The sequence below is a fragment of the Linepithema humile genome, chromosome 1, assembly GCF_040581485.1.
Source record: "Linepithema humile isolate Giens D197 chromosome 1, Lhum_UNIL_v1.0, whole genome shotgun sequence".
Classification (NCBI taxonomy): domain Eukaryota; kingdom Metazoa; phylum Arthropoda; class Insecta; order Hymenoptera; family Formicidae; genus Linepithema; species Linepithema humile.
In genome coordinates, this window is record NC_090128.1 from 32,426,928 (window position 1) to 32,449,833 (window position 22,906).

Sequence of the window (22,906 nt, forward strand, 5' to 3'; positions counted from 1 at the left end):
TATCTCTCAATCCTCTCCTGATTGTTTCAACGGACCTTCTCTGTTCCGGCTTTACGCTTCGTCCCTTGTGATTACACGATCAATTCTGTCTCATATATTACATAAATTACGCAGTATTTATTGTATACTAATATTATTCTATATTTTCATACTTATTTTACAATAAAAAATGAGAAATAATGTAACTATTAAATTAATAAGTTTTAGAATATTCAAGTAAATAAATTATATGATTATTATAGAATAGATTTTCACTACTATAAAAATCATAGTTCTAATTTATGCAATAAAATGTGCTTGAGCTTATACCTTCATTTAAAAAAAAAATAAATAAATAAATTATTTTTTTATTATTTTGCCGCTTTTCTTAAGCGGCCGATTCAAGTGTAGCACGAAAGATGATGAAATGGGCCGTGCAACTAGTTTGCGCTTTAATTTAACGCAGCACGCTTGAACTCGTCAGTAATTCGCGGGAAAGCCGCATCGCGTTTTCCCGAGCCCATGTACGCTACATCGCGCTCGAGGGAGCACTTCCGCGGAAGGAAAGCGTAAGAGGAACCGACGGCGGAAGTTGCGCGTACGCGCCGTTGGTGCTTAACTTTAAAAACTTCGCTGTGCCCTTCCCTTCCACTGGTGTATCATCAACACGCTATCTTATGAGCGTTTCAACGAGCGGCAAAATGATTGCGGAGTGGCCAACTTAAGTTGAGCCTTCTTCCCTCTCGAATGTCCCTGACGGCGACGGAATGAGTAGTTAATTAACACTTCCGCGTTCCCTTCGCTAGCGGCAGCCGCAGCAAACTGCCGGCGTGTTCCTCTCCCAGAGTGTACTGCCACTCTTTTTCACCCCTTGAAAAAGCGCCCTCCTTTCGCAGAAAGGCCCTACTCGAGACATCCCTACTCTCTCTCTCTTTCTCTCTCTCTCTCTTCTTCATCCCCGACGACCCCCTCCGCGACTTCGCTCTTTTCTGGTAGCACTTATCGAGTCTCTCTTTTCTTCGTGGGTACTCTGTATTCTCTTCGTCGCTCTCGCAGCTTCGGTTAGTAATTAAGACGCTCCCGCGGAGTAGAAAAAGTCACCGGCAAGCACGAGACGGGATCTCATGTATTTTTAATTTAGATAGTACCTACCTCGCACCGGTCCTCGCGCACTGCAGTGTAAGAAACGAATAAAGGACCATTTACATCACAGACAGATAGTACCGGACGTACTCTCTCTCTGGTAATTTGAGTTGTGCGTGTCTCCATAATTTCCCGCATTCGTAGTTTTTCATTATTTATCACGTTGTTCAATGGCGCATCTTAATTATCAAAAGCCTTTTATTTCGCAAGTTATAAGTTGGAAAAGACAAGCAACCTTACACTACACAGAAGCATTAGCTTGATCAAATAGTTCATTCTACTCCAATATTATCCATTCCGCAAAAAAAAATCGAAATCGATGTAAACGTCGCTTCTTGAAAATGCTGGAGCGACTGGCAGCGGCAAAAACATGCGCCTCTGCATACGATATCAGTGAATAATCCAGCGAATCCGGATCTCTTCGTGGCGAATTTCACGTGTCCACGGCATAAATATTTCCAAGAATATCCGCGCGCAGTTGGGCGCAAACAGACGTGACAAGAACCGTAATATTCGGCGCTGTCTCGCCGCCGCTGTAGCTCGTTATCCGCGATGTTAATGGTTTTATAATATCGAGACGCTTGAGACGCGCCAGTAGCATCGGATGCATTTACCAAGAGGCGGCGCAAAATCGCGAGAAGAGATCGGTAAGCTGCTGCGAGGGGATGGACGGGAGGGAGACGCGGACAGCTCCTTTAATCCGGCGGCGACGCTAGGCGTCGTGGCGCTGAATAGCACCGCGCCGCTATATCCAGACCGGTTATCGGTTTTCGATCTGTGCGACGAAGCGCGAGAAACGCCAAGTGATAATGCGGCGGCTAATATCGTAAACGATAATTTAACGGCGTTTCGCTCGACGTCGGCGCGATCGGATTCTTTCGGCATTGAAACACGCCAAGTGCGATCATCGTCGACAATAGCTAGTATCACAACTATGTCCCTACAGCATGTGTTTTCGCGAAAAATAATAAACTGAAACACTGAAATTGTCCGAAAGAAAAGCGAAAATTTCTATACGATAAAAATTAAAGAACAGAGCAGAATATATATATATATATATATATATATATATATATATTTGAGAACATCTGTGATATTTGATAATGTTTCTTTTTAAGTACGTGCCTAACAATCATTACATGTATTGCATTTGATAATTTTAACACTTGTTCAAAATAAGTAATTTTATTTAATCCAATTTTTTCTGGAGCAAAACTTTTTTTAATGTTTTTACTATTTACTTTTGTATCTTATGTTAGAGACTTTTCAATATATGCATAATGTTATTTGCGTGTAGTACGTCTTTCAGCCGCGTACTACAAGCTTGCAAAGCACGAAGCCATTTACGTAAATCGCTAATAGGTGTAAGCGGAAATCACATGTAGGTTCATACACACAAGTAACAAGCGACATTGCCATAAATAAACCATTGTGGTGCGCTTGCACGTTATAATTATGTGTTAACTGCCCGCTAAACAGCACTTCGTTCTAATGACGTCATATAGGTCCTGCTAACGACGAGACAGTAATATGCGCGTTGTGCGCAATACCCAAACCAGAACGTTACAGATCACTTGCATTACCTTGCATCACGCTCAATCTAACCTTGGATTATCGCTCGTAGCTCAAGCTTGATTGCTTTCAAACAAGCAGATGAGATTTCTAATTGATCTACATTTGGTTTACTAACCGTAAATTCACAAGTCTCAATATTTTGAATTAAATATACTATACGAAAACTTTAAATTTTAACTCTATAACTCTAATATCGAACAATCTGTAACGAAATCTATCGAGAGACGATGACGAAGTTAATTTATTTTCAGCAAAATATTGACAATGTGTGTTATTCGCCATTTCTAACTGAATAATGCAGCAAAGTATATAGTACGTCTCAAATAATTAATTGAATGAGTGTAGCTTGTTGGTAAATTAATTGCGGCATGATCACGTTGCGTAAGCATCGATATAAGCGATTCAAATTAACATTTATTGAATATGAGAACTTCAATATTCGATATATACCAAAACATTGATATCAAACGAATAAAGGCAGAATTCGGGCCGTGACAAATGTCAATAGTGCCTCGCTATCTACCGTGACGCCGGACGGATTAAATCATGCAAGCATTAAACCGCAAAGCCCGAGTTTTATGAATCAGTCGATCCATTAGTCAATCGTGTATCCGGAGTACACTTTCAAGTACAATACCCGCTTCGCTCGCAAAATTGACATATGCCGACGTAAAGAATTTTCGCGTGACGTACTGCGAAATGCAATTTCCACGTATACATGGCGCGCCGATTTCCTACACTGCAACGCGCTTAAGTAATTACTACGCGCGCAACGTGCAACCCTCAAATCGGATTCGACGCACCCGCTTCGCGTCCCGTTCGCGTTTCCTAGCAACTCTCCACCACCTTCGTGCTTCCCTAACGAGGTACACGATGATTCTCCGCTTAATCTCTTAAATAACAATTCTTCGCCGCTTGCGGGATGGAAAGAGGGAGGAGGGGAGAGGAGGGGGAGGGGGGGGGGTTCTCGAGATTGCCGACGCGCGCGATCAGGTCGCGATCACCGATCGTAATCGCGGGTTAGTGGAACCACATCATTCCGCGGCGGCCAGGTATTCCACGGCCAGCCGATGCAATCACCCTTCCACAACCTAGCCACCGCTATCCCTCCCTCCCCTCCGGTGCATCGGAGCCGGCGTTAATTGATCAAATTACAGGGCCGTGAGCCGCCATCGAAATTGCAGGACTGATGGACACCACGTTTTCGGACCGCTCTACTCCCGAAAGGGGGGCCGTCATGGAGGTGCCCCGTGATGCTAGGTGAATTTCAACCCCTTCCTCCGGATACCCTTCTAACTACCCTCGAACGACCCTCTCGTTCGTACGCGGAAGGGGAAGGTCGGATGGGGGGTGGAGAATCACTTCAAACCGATCGGGGATGGTGTTCCGCGAGACTGCTCGACCGGTCAAGTGTTCATTGCCGGTTCATTCGTGCAAATTCCGCTTTTAATTAATGACTACCCAAACTCGATGATTGATCGACAGTATCGTTGATTGGCGGCGTTGCCGCATCGGTCAGAATTTATCTCCTACTTGACAGACGATTTTATTATACGCTCTCCTTCAGCACGTTTCATCGTTTACTGCGCATTTTGCGCGGAAGATAATCGTAAGTATTCTTTTGAAATTCAACGCGTAAAAGCAAATTTTGATAAGAAAAGATTAACGGATTCGTCGTTGCAAGATAAGTTCTTGTTAAAAATGAGTTATAATTATGCATATTATGAATTTAATCACTTAATTATATGCGCAATTACACTGCACAAATCTGTCATATTATAAATTTAGAACAATCTGCAATGTATATAATTGAATAAAATATCAAAAATTGTAATTGCTTTAAAAGTCCACGAGCTGTTCACAGAATAAAATAATAATATTCGTTAAACATTTATGAATGCTACAGCAACAAGAATAATAAGATAATATTCGTATATCGTGCATCCGCAATGGCAATGTCGGGAAATGGATATGCTTTTGTAGTTGCATGTCTAAAACGCATGCGTGTAGTGGTACTAGTAAATAGATACAAGCAAGCGTTCTACGAAAAACTTTGGAGTTAAAAACTTAGTCGTTCGCGGGCTTCTGTTTGAATTCACGCACAATAAGCTGCTTTAAGCCTTGCTTGTACTTTTTGCCGTAACGCCGTAGGTTGAAAACAATTATAAACAATGGCAAACTAAGTATAAAGCGTCGACGGCACTTGTTTCACGTCGATTATTTAACTACGTTGACCCTCGTCACTGTTACAACAAATTCTGGCCGCTGTTGACCGGTGGTCTGTTGGACCGAAGGATCGGTACTGCCCCGAAACACGTCAAGTTGTTTGATATGGCTAATTGCCTCATCCACAAAATATCGAACAAGTCGGAACAAAGTTCCAAAATATTGCTTTAAAAATATTGATTGATCTGTAGAATATTGTGGTTTCTATAAACGCGTAATATACGTACATAAACGCAGTTATTTTTGTTGATTAAAATATATAGAATCGGGTTTAGATCATTTTAATCCGGGAACTATTTAATCCGAGAGCATATATCTGACATTACATTCATAGATTCATTACTTCAATATTAAAATATACGAGTCGTCCAAATAAAATATGTATTAAAGCTGTCGCTGTTGACATTAAAGCGGCAAAAAATGTTAATTTAGATTTTATTTGGACAATATTGGATCATATAAATAATTTTATTTTGACTCACCAATACACGATGCGCAAAAGCGGAGTTGTTGTATTATACATATAATGATCTGTAACATAAAAACATAATTAATAAACCATAAATTATAGCAGTAGCTAAAATAATTATTATTCTACAAATTATTACCGCGCATATTAAATTCTTCTCGACTCTTTAATCGGATATTTGATAAAAAATTGCATAATTACCAAAAAATCGATTTAAATATTCTAAATGTCTCAAATCTTATACATATAAAGTGTATTATACAATGGTGGAAAACGCTACCGTTGCAAAATAAGCAATTAATATATCTCGAGCAAATAACAAATAATAAATCAATGATAAATTATTTACCTTTAAAGTTGCTCCGCCGATGCTTGTTGCCCCCCGGACCTCCTCCTCCTCTCAGCGGTCCATCGATGGCTGCTCCATAGCACAACACTCGCGAAATTATCGCACGACGACTTTGTTCGACACTCCCGACGCGAATTTTGTCATAAAGTGACAAAGAAATATCTCAGAAAGCACGATTGCATGGACTTATGAATCGTTCGATACTCGTAGCAGGCAATAACGACGGAAGGAAATCGAAAATGCGCAGTTAATGTAACCGACTATGTTACATCTAAATTATTTTTGTAAGCTATTCGCTCTTTCAGCAATTGCAAAATAAAACACGTTCGCATTTAGAAACGTTAATAGCATTTTCCTATATTATATTACAAATAATTAAACATTTACTACGTAAATGAGTAAAATATTCAAGTTAAAATTAAAAATAAATATTCGCGGAATGAAATATCCGAATCTTTAATGCTCAAAAGCTGATTAGCATGCAACACATATTTATATCATTTTATTATTTTGTATTACAAATATCTAGTTAAATATTTACTACTTAATTAAATAAGCGAGTTAAAATTCAAGATATTTATCTGCGGAATAAAATACCCGAATCTTCAATCGCGGGAAGTTATTAATCGCGCAAATTATAATTTAGTAAATACGTAAAGGATAATCCTTTAATATTTGTCGCGTTCACAATTGGAAACGTAATAACGAAACGATACGGAGTAATTTTCTCTGTCGTCCGCTCTCTTCGTGTGCCGCCGTGCTAATGATAGCTAGGTAATAGCGAACAAACATAGCGCGCGTACGCCGCGCACACGCCAGCGTAGGTCACAAAAAATCAAAACAGTCACCATCGTCGTGACCTAGAATCGAAATTCTTGACGCGCGTAGGGAATTGTTTGGTTGTTTACGACGACGCGATATGCGCGCTCTCTATAGCTGAAGCATAATATCATAATATAAAATTAATTTAAAGCTGCATATAAAATTTTCGTAAATTTTATACGAAGTTTAGAATTAGTATCCATGCCACAAAATATTTCGAACACGAGCATTGAATTTAACGATTTTGCTTCGCGTAATATAAAATGCATTTATAAATAGAAATCATGCCGTAAAAAAGCCACACACAATTTACTACACATTTTGCAAGATATTTAGATTTCAATGGAATTAAAGCTACATATTTGCATAATAAAACGCAGATTTCAACTGCATATTTTTCAAAACATTAATAATTTATACGCGTATAAATTCATATACGTAGATATATAAAGATTGATAAAATTTTCGGACGAAATATATATTCGTACATAAGATTTCGTACAATGTTTTATCATCTGTACGCGTATTCGTTTTTCAACGACTCTCCTTTTTATTCCTCCGCCAACAAAGTTGATCGGGTATTATCAACTCGTATGTATATGGTAAGACGTTACAGTCTCAGGTAATGGACGTTCGAAACATTGATTCGTACTACTCGAAACTTCGCGACGCCGCGAGGCATAACTTCCGCGGATGTTCGGTACACGCGCGTAGACGGTCAATAACACCGAAAACTGGTTGGCGAGACGAAGAGAGGCGAGGGGAAACTGACGTAATGAAATATGATCGACGTAGAGCGCGCGAGTGCCATCGCGAAGTGAAGTTATCCAGCTTGGTTTTCACACAATGGATGACTTCGTTGAAATCCGTACACGCCTGCCGGCATACGGTGCGTATAACACGTCAAACGCGTAAATATTGATTCGGCCGCTGTCGAAACTCTTCTGCATGGACTATAGATTCGCACGTAACGCGTTACACACACGACGCACGCATTGCTAGTTAAATTGTTACACTCGTATCGCGCAATCGATGTTATCCAGATGACCCTTTCAAGTGTAACAGGCCAGTGACAGGTCCGAGATCATCTGTGCAAATTGCTTGATCAAAGCAACAGCGTTTAATTTTTTTCACAAAGCTTTGCGTTCCACTCCTTTGTAATATTGTAAAATTGCGCACGATACCGCCCGAAATCGTTTAGCCTATGGCAAATAACGCACAATTGGATGTGACACTAGTACGAATGATATCGGCTAATAAATTTTTGTGCGAAATTCAATGCAATATAAAACTTTGTAAAATTGTTATGTTCTAGAGTTATTATTAATTTTTCTACAGTTATAACAAGTAACTATATATTAACACCTGTATTTATCTGCACAAGAATAAATGGTACGCATACTTTCCATGCGAGTGGTTAAAATCGAGAGAGAAAAAAATTAGACAATCAATGCCAGAGCGCTGATCCGATACTTTCGATTGCATCAAATCGTGTTAAACAATTTAAATGGCAAGCAGCCGAGAAATATACGAGTTTTATAACTCGATTCCCCGATTGCGATACAAACGAAATCATCTTCTTTTCCAAGTTTCCCGGGCCAACACAACCGGAAGATCGCGCAATTCCGTGCCCGTTTATCTTCGCGAGTGTACATAGAGAACGCGGGCGATTGAAGTCGAGGGAAAGAGCAAAGAGTAACAGGGCTCGTCAAGGGCTAAATCGATTTGCCTGTACGTGGAAGCCGCCGGCGCATCCACCTCCTACCTCGTGCTGCCGACTTTTATTTGCCGGTTCAAGCGTCGTCGACGTCGTCGTCGTCGTCGTCGTCGTCGTATGTACGCAAGTTTTTAAATTCAGTGCATCGCGCGCGCGGGGTGCAACGCGGAAGAAGCCACGGAAGAAAAGATGGCTGGCGCGCGAGAAACGGCGGACGGCGGAGGGAAAATGGTAGACGCACAGAGAGCCTGTCGTGCGGCAGAGAGGATCAAAGGGGGAAAGGGAGGATAAGATGGTGATCGCGAGGAAAAGAAGAAGCTGACAGAAAGGAGGGTAGAATCTTGGGAAGAAATCGAAATTACAGGTTTTCGTCGAAACGCTGGACTGGTCAGACGTGACCAAATTGCCGAAATAAGGGACGCGGGCTGCGTCCTCCGCACCAAGATAAATAGGATATTTCGAGATAAATGCTTACCTACGTGCTTTCAAACGCTATCGAGTGCTACCCGAAGCTACTATCGTGCGCGAGATACTCTCGATACTCCTTTCCCCTTTCCTCCCACTTTCGTGCAGCAGGAATTTACTTACAGCAGAGTACGAGACACACACACACACACACACCAACACACCTTCACGTCGTCACCGTCGTTCTCGCTGCAACGCGAGCATTACTCAGTCGGCGTTCCGAGAATTAAATGAACCGAATAATTGCATAGAGCACCTCGGCGCTCATGGTGCCCCGAATCTCCTTTGCCTCTCTTCCGCGCCTTTTCACCCTTTCATAGTTACTAAAGTAACCATTTTATCTCGCACGACCGACTTGCTCCGAATATCGATTCTCGCGAACGCGAACGTTTTCTTCAATAGAAGACTTTATTAATCTTTCTTAAAGTTTTTTCTCTCGTGGACGTGCTTAATCAATTAATACTTTATTTCCGAAATTCAAGAATAAAATTATTTCGTGATTAAATGCAAGAGTGAAGTTATTTTTGAATATTAAACTGCTACCGCGCGTGTTTTTAACCGTTACGTATTTTTGATTATCGGCCGTGAGGAAGATCTTTGGCCGCGATATTTAATAGTACATTGCAATAGCATGTTGCAACAGCAGAAATCGATAATAAAACCTCGTAAATATCTGCGTTATTAAAGTTATTACAGGTCGATAATAAACATTTCCGCAAATATTTTCTGCGCTGTAAATACTGAACGTAAATTCGTCGGAGCGGCGCGGTTGGAACGCGTGTTGTTAAAGCTTGCTCAAACACGAAGTATTGTATCTCCGCTATTGAATGAAATTTCAATGCTGCAAAGCGTAGAATTTTTAGTTGATCCGCCGAGCAAATTGCCCTATGTTGACACTTACGCATTCGCGCCAATTTCCATCACTTTTTCCGAGAACGCCAACAACCACTGAGCCATTGTCAAATAACGCTTCACATTGTCCCTTTGCTTTCAACTAATGCGATCACGTCACTATTATTCAACAATGGCGATATAATAATCCGTCGAGCACTCCACGATTGTGATTTATGGATTTTAACGTACTTACCGAGTCTGCTAACGGCCTTTGATTCGTCGCAATCGATGCACGCGGTCGTCGTCATTCTGAAAAACACAAAATTATACGTAATTATTAGAACGGTGAAGTTGTGATAAAATACATATATGAAATGAAACATGCACAATTAATTTATGATTTCACAAAAATATTTCAAAAATGGATAAAATATTATTCAAATCATATCGATTATGCGAATATTGACAAAATATTCACCAGTCTTCTTTTGTATTTCAAGCCAAAGTACTTGAATTTTTCTGTGAACAACTTGACATAAAGATCGAGCAGACATTAATCATAGTTGAGTATAACGGTAGTATTGAATGTCTAAGAAAAAGTAAAACTTCTCTCATTTATCATTTGACAATTACGAGTGAAGTTGATCGAATGTCCTAAAGCTATCAGTTCTTGTCAAACAATCGACAAAATCGCACGATCTTTAATATCATATTGCAATTCTTTAATATGATAATCAATATTCCCAAACAAAATTGCATCACCTCTTCTCGAGATCTTTCAACGTCGCTGTCTACCAGATAAGTTTTCAAGAAAAACACGGAATGACGTTCGCACAAGATTACTTTATTGCCACCGTCAGATACATTACAGACAAATTCTGCAGAAGCTGTCAGTGACGAATTGCTGCTATTTACTTATAATCTTTTCTTAGCAGAACATACATACAATAAGATGATGTAAAGTGTATGATATGCAATTTTTATATTTCCACGTAGCAATCTTCTTCTACATATACAAAATCTTTGGACTAAAATGTACATATTTCAAATCTTTAAATTACGTTAGACGAAGAGAAAAATATAATATACAAATTTGATTATACTACACATTCGATCCACATTATTAACAAATAAATTACAGGATTAAAACCTTAAAATGTAATATAAAACATAAATTCATGACAATAACTTTTAATTATAAAAAAAAAGATGTGCTATATCAATCATTTTAAGTTACTAATTTTATAGCAAAGTATTTTAATTTCTGTAAAGTCATTTTCATATTAACTTCGAGTATAAAAATATTCATATTACTTGCGCATCTTTTTAATGATAATTACAATCTATTCAAAACGAGTTTGTAGAGAGGGTGCGAGAGTAGGAAGGCTAATTGCTTGATCGACAGCGACGTCGCTCGGACCGGAGGAGGAAAATTTCTCCTTCGATCCTTCAACGTCGTCGTCAACGTCACGTCAACAACATTCCATTACGAGGTCCGCGACGGCGACAATGTTGGTGTTCCCCTCGATCGATCTTCTTCCTGAAACGGTGCACTTTTAGTGCCGCGCCGAGCTAACGGGTAAATATGGATGCTGCCAAAATTTCGAGGAGGAAGTGCTCGAACGTAAGACGCGACAGACCCAAGTACAGTCAGATAATCCGCGGATTTTTTATGGCAATGCGGAGAGGAAAGCCCATCTCGTGACCATTACGGGCTAACATCGCGTACTTTACATGCGTAACAGAGCCTCTTCTCGACGAACCATCTGCAAACGCGACATATAAGCAGCTTGTAAAGGTATAAAAGTCGGGCAAATGTTAAAAACTCCAAAGAGCATTTCCGACGAATAAATGCGAGTTTCCAGAGTCTCGGATATAATTGTGTTGTGATTTATATTCGCATTTATGTTAGAGGTCGCAAAATTATAGAACTGTTTGGAGTCGACACGAGAGAGCCAGCGTTTAACTGCGTGCAACTTTTGATGGTGTACAGATAGACTTGAAATTTTACAGCCGAAACGTGAAACGACAGCCGATTCTTTCGCGACGTGTGTATTTAGGACTAGCTCGACAGAATCTTCGACTACGAGAATGTATGTATACAAATATTTGCCTTGCAATATAATTGCCATTGCTATCTGCATCTACAAACATTTTAATCTTCTTTAATACATAAGCGAGAGACATTTAAATCTTTTTTTCATACATAAGTCAAAATAATATTTACAAGACGGGGTTTTTATAATTCTTTTGAATCATAACATTAATGAAATAATAATTATATTATCGAGAATAAATCGTGAGAATACATTTCTAATATCATCCATATTAATCTACGTCAAATTGCACAGATTGACGTGCAGATTGATTTTTATTACGTGATGTCATCCAAATCCGCGCTTAATGCAATTTCCCACCGCTGTCGGTTTCACCGTTTATTTAAAGCACGGTTGCATTATCTACCGCACTGCTGGTCCCGCCGTGCCTCCACCTTTCATTACTATTATTATTATTATTATTATCGACACCCCGTACTCTTTCCCCGCTCGTTCTCTCCCGACACACGCAACCGGCAATTTCGCCGAACGATTTAACGATACCTTAATTTGGTATTCATTCAAGCGCGCTCCATCAAACTTTACATCTTTCTCGAGCGAAACACTTTGCGCCATCGTAGCCGCGTCTTCGCCCGTCTTCGCTCTCGATCGTGATTTCGCGGCGGAATATTTGCAATTTAGATAGGGCCGCATATATAGCGACGGGGGCGGCATCCGGTGCATCCTCCGGTGTTCCGGGTGTGGACGAGGCGCGAAGGGGCACCGAGAGACAAATGTTTCGAGGGGCGGGAGGGAGGCCGGTCGCTTGCTTGCTGGCGTCGCGATGTTAAATAATCGCGTCGCCGGCACGTTTTCCCGTAACGAGGACGTTTATCAGGATCCAGCAACCGGGAACTGATTTACAAATAGGCCCCGAGAGAGGCAGCTCCTCCGCTCTCCCTTTCCTTCCCCTCCACCACACCTTCTACCGGCACTACCTACCCCGTCACTCACCCGCTTACTCCGCAAACTTCCCCGTATCCCTCTCTTCTCTGTCTCTTCTCAGTCTCCCTCTCGCTTCTTCTCGCCATTTTCCTCTCTTTCTCTCTCTCTCTCACTTCAGTGGCAGAGACGAATCAGTCTGAATTTTCGGTACATCGTCGGGAAACGTTCCCTATCTCGGCTTAGCCGCGAGGATCGGAAAGTTTTCCACTGGTAACCTATGTGTGATTCCATCCGTCAAATAAAGCGCTTTAAACATTAAGCTATGTAACGCAATCATGCATTTTAGACGTTAATTATTTTATACCACTGACTTTTTTATTATCAAAATTTATTACTATCATCAATGTTTCATTATTAAAATTGAAGTTTTTCACATTATCTTTTCTCTTTTTTTACAAAGCGTAACTTTCAAAATCTATTGTATTTAATACAATTGCAAAAAAAATGACACGTCATAGAAAGCAAATTGTGTATATCTGAAATGTTCTTTTGTTGCGTGATGATTAGCATTGCCTTTGTTGTCTGAATTATTTCGAGTCCATAGACGAGCTACAGAAGCAATTTCTTTAAGATGAGACTTGAAGCCAACGTCCATCAGAATCTTCCATCAAGAGACGAGGGGGGGAGAGGGGGAGGGCGTGAGTTCGTTTCGCGGTAACCGCAAGTAGAATAGCATTAATTCGTAAGAGTTTATATTGCTCCCGTATTTTCAAAGAGAGATGAACAGCAAAGTGGATGCGGTTCTTTCGGGGCCTGGGGGTTAACCTAAGACGTTCTCCCTTCCTCGGTCTGTTCATTCGCGTGGCCCTTCCCAGCTTTTCCTCTCCCCAGGGAAATCATTTTCATTTAAGATCGCACGCCACAACGCCGCCTACGAGCGAGCCGAAGACGAGCGCTCTCGCTCTCGCCCGGAATAAATTATTTTCCTCGCTCGTTCTTTCGCCATCGACGCGCGAGCTCGTTCTTCCCCCGCGAATGTTTTGCAAACGGTTTTCACGCTGAGGCAAAAATAAGCGTGGAAACTGTCTTTCCAAACAGAGCATCGCTTTCAGTGTATCATTATCGGACGCTGTGTTGTTCCATACCACAATGCCGAACGAGTGTTTTTTTTTCTCTCTCTATGTTCACGGATGCATTATTACGTCTTCTCTTCCGATCAATGCACGTCGAGCGTAGTCAAAGACCACAACAACGGACAAACATTGGCGTACACATATTTACGCGATCATGCATACGAAGCACCGAACATAATATTTCAATTATACGCTGAGATATCGAATAACAATAATCGCGGTTAAATGGCGCAAATGGAAACGATATCGAATTTGCTCGTAATCTAAAACACATGGCCTACACGCGATAGCATCGGAGGAGATCAAAGTGAGTCAGAAAAAAAAATTCAACGCGTTCTCATGAACGAAAATTCGACTCGATACAATCGGACGGTGTTTCGTTTTAACGAAGTCATGTTGCATAGAACGAAGCGAGGCTATGCGGTTTTTGCGCAAGAATTCGAAAAATACACCTGTCACGGCGTAAAATCGATACAAAAATCGGCGCGATGATGCGAAACAGCAGAAAACAGTAGGCTTGCGTGACTGAATGCCACAGATAGATGATTGTCGACAAATGCCTGCGTAACTGTGCCACGCGGAACTTTCGCAGTATCACTGTGGCTGCGAAATATGCGCACTGTAGCTACAGTGCGTCGGTGTGATACTGCACAACTATAGACATCTGTAACAAAATTTGCATTTCAATAAGGTTTCTGCGATAGTCTCTGAATGCACGAAGAAAAACTCGTGATTCGAAGCACACAGCTCAATCTTTTAAGTACCTTGAATGGATACGATAAATTAGTTATTTTCACAACAATCCAAAAAGTCAATTAAGTTTAAAGTAATAATAACTAATTATACACAATAAAAAACGCAAATGCAAATATATATTATTTCAACAAGTATTTTCTTTTAGATATAAATCGTTATAAATTTTAGAATTATGTACATATTCAAGTTGAATATTTCCTACACATCATATATTTTTTAGAAAAACTTTATGTTCAAATTGTACCAAGCATATTTAAACGTCTCTATTTTTATTCACATTTTTTTTTATTTGCATGTCATTAATAATTTGCGATTTATAATAGATGAATTTTTCATTTTATTGTAGCTTTACTATATTTTCCGTTTTTGCATTTCAAAGATAGAGAACCTTTTTTGATTTTTAAAGTTTGACCAGGCAGGTAGTGCAACCGTCGAAACGATCGATGTTCCCGAATAATAATTCGCGCGTCCCCGAAGATTCGACGGTTTCCCGACGTACAGTTCCGACAAATCGGTGCGGTTGAGCCTCCGGGAGTACCGGGACGACCATAAAGCTCCTTGCCACGGGGTGAATCGAAGCGCGGCGTCCGCGATGTAAATCTATGCATAGCTTTTGTTCCCCCGACATATGCGCGCCGCTCCGTCCGCAAAAGTTTTCTTATTGCTATATCCGAATACAGCAAAGGTGTATAGGGGGGGGGGGGGGGAAAGAGATGGTACCTTTGTCGCTTTGCTCTTCTCTTCCGCGTAATCTGGCAATCGCTCAATTTACATGAGATGCAGAAAAGTTTTTGGTAAAAAAAAAAAAAGAAAAAAAATACGACTATTGATTTGTCTTAATTTGAGTTTCTATCAAGAATTGCATTGCACTATTTATTTAATAATTTTTATTTAACACACAAGGTATATTGTAATGAATTTATAATTTTGAACTATTTAAATGTTATAATGTTTCAACTATTTAATCAATTACGGCTGTCAAATATATATATACAATTTTTTATCAACTATATAACTTTGGCATTATTATATTACATTATTTAATAATACCAAACATGTCTTTTACTGGTATATTATTCTACATAATAAATTTAGCACACGTATTATATTACTGTTAAAATTATCACATGCTTCATCGAGTAATTAATAAACTCTAATTGTGAGCAAAATATGTTCAATTTGTGGAAAATAAATATGCGATTCTATGGATTTACTAATTTTGCACAGGTAGAATAACTCCACGAAACGCTCATTGATCGCGCATGCAAATCACTATAAAGCTTAACTCTCTTTTTCTCGGCACAATAAAATAACAGATATTCCAACCTTTGAAGCGTGATTGAATTACTGGTTAAATCATCGCTTTCCAATTACCGCACTGACTGCGGAGTCAGTATCGTTTAGCGAACGTAAAACACGCGCCACTTTTAACATCGTAATGAGATTAAACGTTGTTACAAGTGCATAAACACATCCGATGCGCAAAAGGGGATAAAGCGCCGCTTAATCATATGCAATTAAATCCGGATAGCGTGAGTAGATAACAGAGTTTCAGCAAAAACGGTTTAACGTACCCGCTAATGAATTAAAGTCCAATTTCCTTCTTATACAAACAGCCTAACGATTGCTGGTCAGTATCATTGACAAAGATTAAACACATTAATCGCATGACGAAATAAATGACGAAATTTTAGAAAGAAAGCCATTAGTATGCCAACATACTAGCCAAATTGTATTCAAACTGCGAAAAAGTAATTTGCCCATCTACAATGCTTAATAAAGAGCTAAAATTATTCAATAAAAATAAAGTATGACAAATTGTTATCGCTTAATACGATCTATAACGCTGATAATGCATCAGATTTATCATAATATAACAATATATTTATTTTTATCAAACCCCAAGTTTATAGCAGTGGAACGTAATCTCTTAATATTTTCACGGTTGGTTCGTGAAAAATAAAATAAATGAATTTCGCGAGAGATCGACTTGAATATCCAACACAAGCAATTATAAAACGTCTCGCTGCGTGGAACTTCTTTTACAAAGCTCTTTTACAACGACTTTGTTGTAAAAGCTCCGGCAGGCATTTGAAATTACGTGTGCAGTTCTTAAAGACTTGGCTGAAGAAACACCGAGGCGGAGTCGTTAAACTTATCGTCGCCGTTAATGAGTAGGGACCTGTAAAGAGACAGCCAACAGCATTTATCTCTCGTCGTGGGTCTTTGTGACGCGGACTGCAATCAGCGGTGTGAAGGAGTTCGGTCTACAAACCCCTTACACGACTAACTTCGTTGCATCGACTTTCCTCCTTTATCTCACGCGCAAGAAATCTCAAAAGACATTCGGCATTCCGCGCTTAAGAGGATGCTGGAGTGCCTGACGAACTCCGACGCAAAAGCGTCATCATTTCGATGGAACTAAAAATTAGAGTGATATTATCGGCATAAGTCATAATCTAAGTATGAATGTATTGTGTATGCGTATGTGTGGTGCGTGTATATATTCGTATATTATTGTATAGCGCCTCTCTGATATTATCCTGGAACTAATCTTCTGTTATTTTTTCATCTGTTATACCGATATTGGACGCACACGTATGTAAAAATAGTCGGACAAGAATATTTTTTACATTAGACTTTTCAGCCCAATTTTAATGGTTCCATAACATTCTATTCTGCAGTCCGCAATTCGGGCTGCTCTTATTCAGCGTCTTAAAACTGTTAAACTTTTATAAAAAACGAAAATAGATAGCTCTATACAATATGTTATCCTAAGAGCAGAATAGAAATTAATAAATAGAAACAAATTTTGTTATTAATTCTTTTTTTCCAAATAAAGTCGAGCAGCCCGAATTCCGCTTTTGTGTACACTTTACTCCTGCAAAAGGATTTACAATTCTATGCAACCAATAAAAAGATATTCTTGTTCGAAAAAATATAATGTCCGGCCGGTAACTCCAGCATCCCCTTAAGAAACTTGCATCTTCTATGTAGACCATGTATTCCCTTTTGTTCTTTCATGCATCTAGTCGCTTCAGTCACGTCACGTCTTTAATCATCAAACGTGTAGAGGGTAGCCGAGTAAAACAAACTTTACAACTTCGACTGAGACCTTTGAAAGACGACGCTGAATTGTCTAAAGGGGATTATTATTATACAATCGTACTTTTGATTGCCAAGACTGATGCTACAAGCTTCAACTTTTATATGTAGAAGTAAAATATCACATTTGCGAATGTTAGAAAACGAGACGGTTAGGTCGAGCGAGACATCGGCGTTTCAAAACATTAGCCGACCCTACTGAAAAATATCACGTGATAAAATCAAGTGATAAAATTACATAACAAAATCACGTAATTAATGACTAAGTAAATCACGTAATGAAATGTTCCAAATCAGTACATGATTTTTGAAAATTACATGGTTTGAAAAATCACGTAATGTTAGAAAATCATGTGATTTTATAGCAATCATATTTTAAAGAGCTGAATGATAGAAATAGAAAAACGAAAAAATATACAATTTTGATTTAGATATGTTTATTAATTTTGCATGTAGTAATGGAATTACATTATGTAGTCTCGATAAATGTAGCAATAAAATTACATTGTGATATCTTAATTATATGAAAACATTTTTTTTTAATAAAACATTTTGCATATAAAAACTAAAAACATACAAAAAATTCAGGCGTTTAAGCCAGAATTGCGTGTATTCTCTATTGAAAATACCCGTTAAATTGTTTAATTGCATAAAAATAACAAAAAGGCCTCCAAACATGTAATCTGTTACTTAAATTATCGCCATTTGTTTATAACATCATAAAATGATTTAGCTTTAATAGTGATATTAATAAAATAATCCAATAATAACTAATTCTTTACAAAGTGATTATTTTTTCTGTTATACATACTTTTTAAAACAGCTTTTTTTACCGGTGTTAGTGGCTTTCTTGGGGATCGGTTGGGCAATCTATTTTTACTTCTTTCCAACAACACAGCTCTATTCATCAATTTGTGCACTCCCCAAAGTGCTCGGCTCAATTGTCTAACAAATAAAGAAGGTCTTTTCAACTTCTTTATTTCTTTCCATGTTATATACGGTATTGAGATACCGTACCTCAAGTGCATCATTTTAATCTAAAAAAAAAGGAATTAAAATTTTTGTTATTGTTTTAGAAATTATTCTAATAATTATCGTTATTGAATTAACTTATAAATACAGATTTAAAATAATTTTAATAATTTTCAACTTATATTTAAGTTGTATGTTTCTTAAATACTTAAATTTTAATTAATCTTCTTTAATAATATTATTAATTAATAACACACATTATATATTTCTTAAATTTTAAGTTCCCAAAATAAAAAAATAAGTTCCAAAAGAATTATTGTTTTTATCAAAACGACGTACAAAAACGTAAAACAAAAACTAGTTACGTAGTAAAACAAAAAATACGTTACGAGGATGTGCGTGACAAGATAAAAATATTGAGTTTATAAGTGCGGAAAGCACACATCGCTACATTCTCGCGAATACATTAAAAATGCCTTTAGCCCGTATCAGATTGCGGATTGAAGATTAAGATTAAAGATTGAAGATTGGGACTAATCAAGAAGAAGCAATATTTGTTTGCTTCTTCCCGATTGATCAAATTCCCAATCTTCAATCTTTAATCTAAATTTTCAATGCGTAATCTAATACGGCCTTTAGAGTTCCTGCTCACAGGACGCGGGGAGGCCTTTTTGTTATTTAATAAAATGTTTCTAAATTCTTCGTGATAAAATTACATGATTTCGTTATGCGATTTAACTGATGAAAACTGATGAAAACTCTTGAAAATAACGTTATTAATTATGCAATTAAACAATTTAACGGGTATTTTCAATAGAGAATACACGCAATTCTGGCTTAAACGCCTGAATTTTTTGTATGTTTTTAGTTTTTATATGCAAAATGTTTTATTAAAAAAAAATGTTTTCATATAATTAAGATATCACAATGTAATTTTATTGCTACATTTATCGAGACTACATAATGTAATTCCATTACTACATGCAAAATTAATAAACATATCTAAATCAAAATTGTATATTTTTTCGTTTTTCTATTTCTATCATTCAGCTCTTTAAAATATGATTGCTATAAAATCACATGATTTTCTAACATTACGTGATTTTTCAAACCATGTAATTTTCAAAAATCATGTACTGATTTGGAACATTTCATTACGTGATTTACTTAGTCATTAATTACGTGATTTTGTTATGTAATTTTATCACTTGATTTTATCACGTGATTTTTTTCAGTAGGGGATATAAGGCAGTTGATAAACAATAAACGCCTCTCGATACGAAAGACGAGCTAAATGACTTAGCGAAAAACATGAGGCTGACCGCCGATGCGAGCCACGGAGAGAGTTCTCGTTCGTCCGTCGGCTAGTGAACACATCCTTGTAATTATTCTAAAATATACTTATACTTTTATTAATTATTTCGCTGTCGTTTCTACCAAGTCCCTACATATATATGAATAAATAAAAGTATGTCTGAATAAATAGAAAACGTATATATATACTGTGCACGCGAGTTCCATGGACTGTAAGGGACAAATGTCACGATCCGCCGCAAAATCTAGCAACAATGTCGATGCACCGCGACGGAGCACTTTTCGCCATTACGATGTTTTTAACCACCGACAGAGGCAAGATCTTTTTATTTTCTTCGTGAACGGGCACAGCGACGAGGGGAGGTATAAAAGGGCGAAGTAAAGGAAGGGAAGCCGTCGGTGAAGTCGAAGAAAGACAAACCACTCGGTCGTGACGACTCGTAAGTTCCCGCAGCGGTAGTACCGGGACTCTGGAACGAAACTAATCGAAGAGCACGACGCAGAAGCCTCTCATCCGTGGAGGGTCGCCGCTATTGACTTAGCGAAGTTTGGATTGCTGTGCGGATAAGACGCGCGGCAGAGTCAGCAGGCGAGCCGCGAAAGCTTCGTCTCGAGCGCCTCGTTCTCGTCCTCACACGTATGCCGAAATTTCCGATCGCATTCCGCGTTTAAACTGCCGGCGGCGGAACGCAATGGCAGGACACGAATTTGGACTAAATCGACATTAATATTCCTGTTTAGAAACCTGAAGATTCCAAAGCAATTCAATGTCGTTTCGAGCGATCGCTCTTGAGCGAATGCGATTCCTTCTGCATTTAAAGCATGTTATGTTTAAACTTGCAGCTACATTGAGGATCTCTCAAAGATTTGATAAAAATTAAATCAAAATTTATAAAATAAAATATCGAGGTATGGAATAAAAATTGTTAAATATTAACAAATCACAGATAGAATAAATTTTTATGCAATTCATAAAAAAGATCTTCTTTCTTTAGAAACTTCTATACATATAAAGAAACATATAAATATAAAAATTTTAGGAATTCATAGAAAATTCGAGCAAAGCGACAAATTAATCATTTACGCTACTTCGACCGAGGGAAAAGTTCTTCGCAAACGTCGAAAAGAGTCAATTCAGAGGCAAACGCGCTTACATCGTTCGCAAAAGATAACACGACGCTCGTTGTCTCGTTAAGTCGACAGAGATCGAGCGTTCGTTTGGTTTACGAGAAAGAGCATCGTCCCTTTTCAATATGTCAACCTCATTCAACCTCCGGGGAGCCCGAGATCTTTTCTCCAAGTTCGCAAGGACGTCTTTTCTATAAGGATACACGCTTCGGTAATGAGAAAACGAAGAATAGCAACGCTACGATACGTATACGTGTATAATTTGTACTCGGAAAATACTCTCCAGATGTGATTAAGGATCAATATACAGTGCTGCATGCAAAGCGAAACGAAGCTTTCATTTATTCACAGAAGCAAACGGTCCTCTAGATAAATGTAAACCCTTTCTGATTCATAACGCACTAACAACTTGGACTAACAATTAAATTTAATTAAATTTGTAAAAAAATTTTTTAGTAAAATATATAAATAATTAAGAAATATTAATTGATTGAAAAATGCTAACGTGCCTATTCGACTTTATATGCAAAGATACATAAGACACAACTTTTTTAAAATAATCCAAAAAGCAAAAAAACATTTATGCAAAAACAATGGAATAGCAACGTTTTGAATCGATCAATAAGAAAACCGCAAGGCTGTTTCCCAAGAGATGGATCGTATCAAGTAGAAACAGACAGACAGACTTGTCCAGACGCCATACGTCGCGATTCATCAACAAAGCGCTCGGCATAACTTGATTTTCGCGACCGAGTCGAGGCCTGATGGCGACTGAACACGTGAAAACGTGGGAAGGAGCGGGATGGATGCTATCGTTCCGCGATAATGGCCATAATGACGACGATAATGCCCCGACACACGCGCCGCGCAACCGGCGACTTGATATATCGTTTAAACCGGCGTCGTTACGCCGCGCGGACTCTCCTCGTCGTAACAACGATTCCGACGGCAGCGAGTGCCGGGAGTTAAGCGCACCCTATGGAGAAGACGCTCGCGCGGTGTCGTTAACGGTGTCATCTCTCGTTGTCGTCCACCTACGCGAACGACTGAATATGAAGTAAGCGGGAGGGCACAGCGAGTCGTTTGCGGCAATAACGATAGCTCGCTGGTAATAACCCTCTTCGTTTAAACATGTTGATGGAGCGTTATCATAGGCAATCTGAAGGTACGGGCTTATGCGTTCGCTTTGTTTCCATTTAATTGCGGATGCTTTACCTGCACAGTTATATTTCTTATATGGCAATTTACGTTCCGCGCTGTAGCTTTCCTTTCATGGGATATCGTTTAGAGTTGCCGCCGATTATTCTTGCATTCAAATACGTAACATGTAAACGATTAAATAGTCAATGATGAATAATAATAATGTAGTTGTATAGTAATTTGGAATTTGATGTCTCATAACACATAAAAGAAAAATTACCTATCTGTAATTATTTATTTATTTGTAACTTAGGGATAAATTAAACAAGAAATTCAAAGCGCAAAATATGTTACAAGAAGCAAAAGTGATTGCGAGAAGCACAAGTTTTCCACGTGAGTGACGAAGAAACTGCATATAAAATGAGATCTGATCACAATTTATAAGTCCATATAATATTTCTGAATTTATCGTGAAAAATTATAAGAGATTCATCAAGTTATTTTGATCACAAAACTAATTAAAATAATAGACAAAATCACTATACATATATAAATATTACATAGCGTGGTCAACGATAAGACGATAACGTAATTAACGAATTTTTATTAAATTTGACTCTATCACTTTATCACAATCGGAATAATGACCGCATGATTGAAACACGTCGCTTATTTATGCGATATGGAATGCCTGAATTATTCTCAGAAATTATCGCCAGAATTAAATCGTACGAATCCGCGTGAACAGATCATCCAATCAGCCATTCGTTCGCATAGTATTAATTCGAATAATCTTCG

General features: G+C 38.5%; 1 long non-coding RNA gene across 1 annotated transcript in view; it reads right to left on the reverse strand.

Moving 5' to 3' along the window:
• The window catches only part of LOC136999427 (uncharacterized), a 220,981-nt gene that overhangs the window by 158,513 nt on the left and 39,562 nt on the right, over window positions 1–22,906 (reverse strand). Inside the window, exon 3 of the long non-coding RNA XR_010889803.1 lies at window positions 9,833–9,888. This is a non-coding gene — a long non-coding RNA (uncharacterized lncRNA). The remainder of the gene's footprint in view (window positions 1–9,832; window positions 9,889–22,906) is intronic.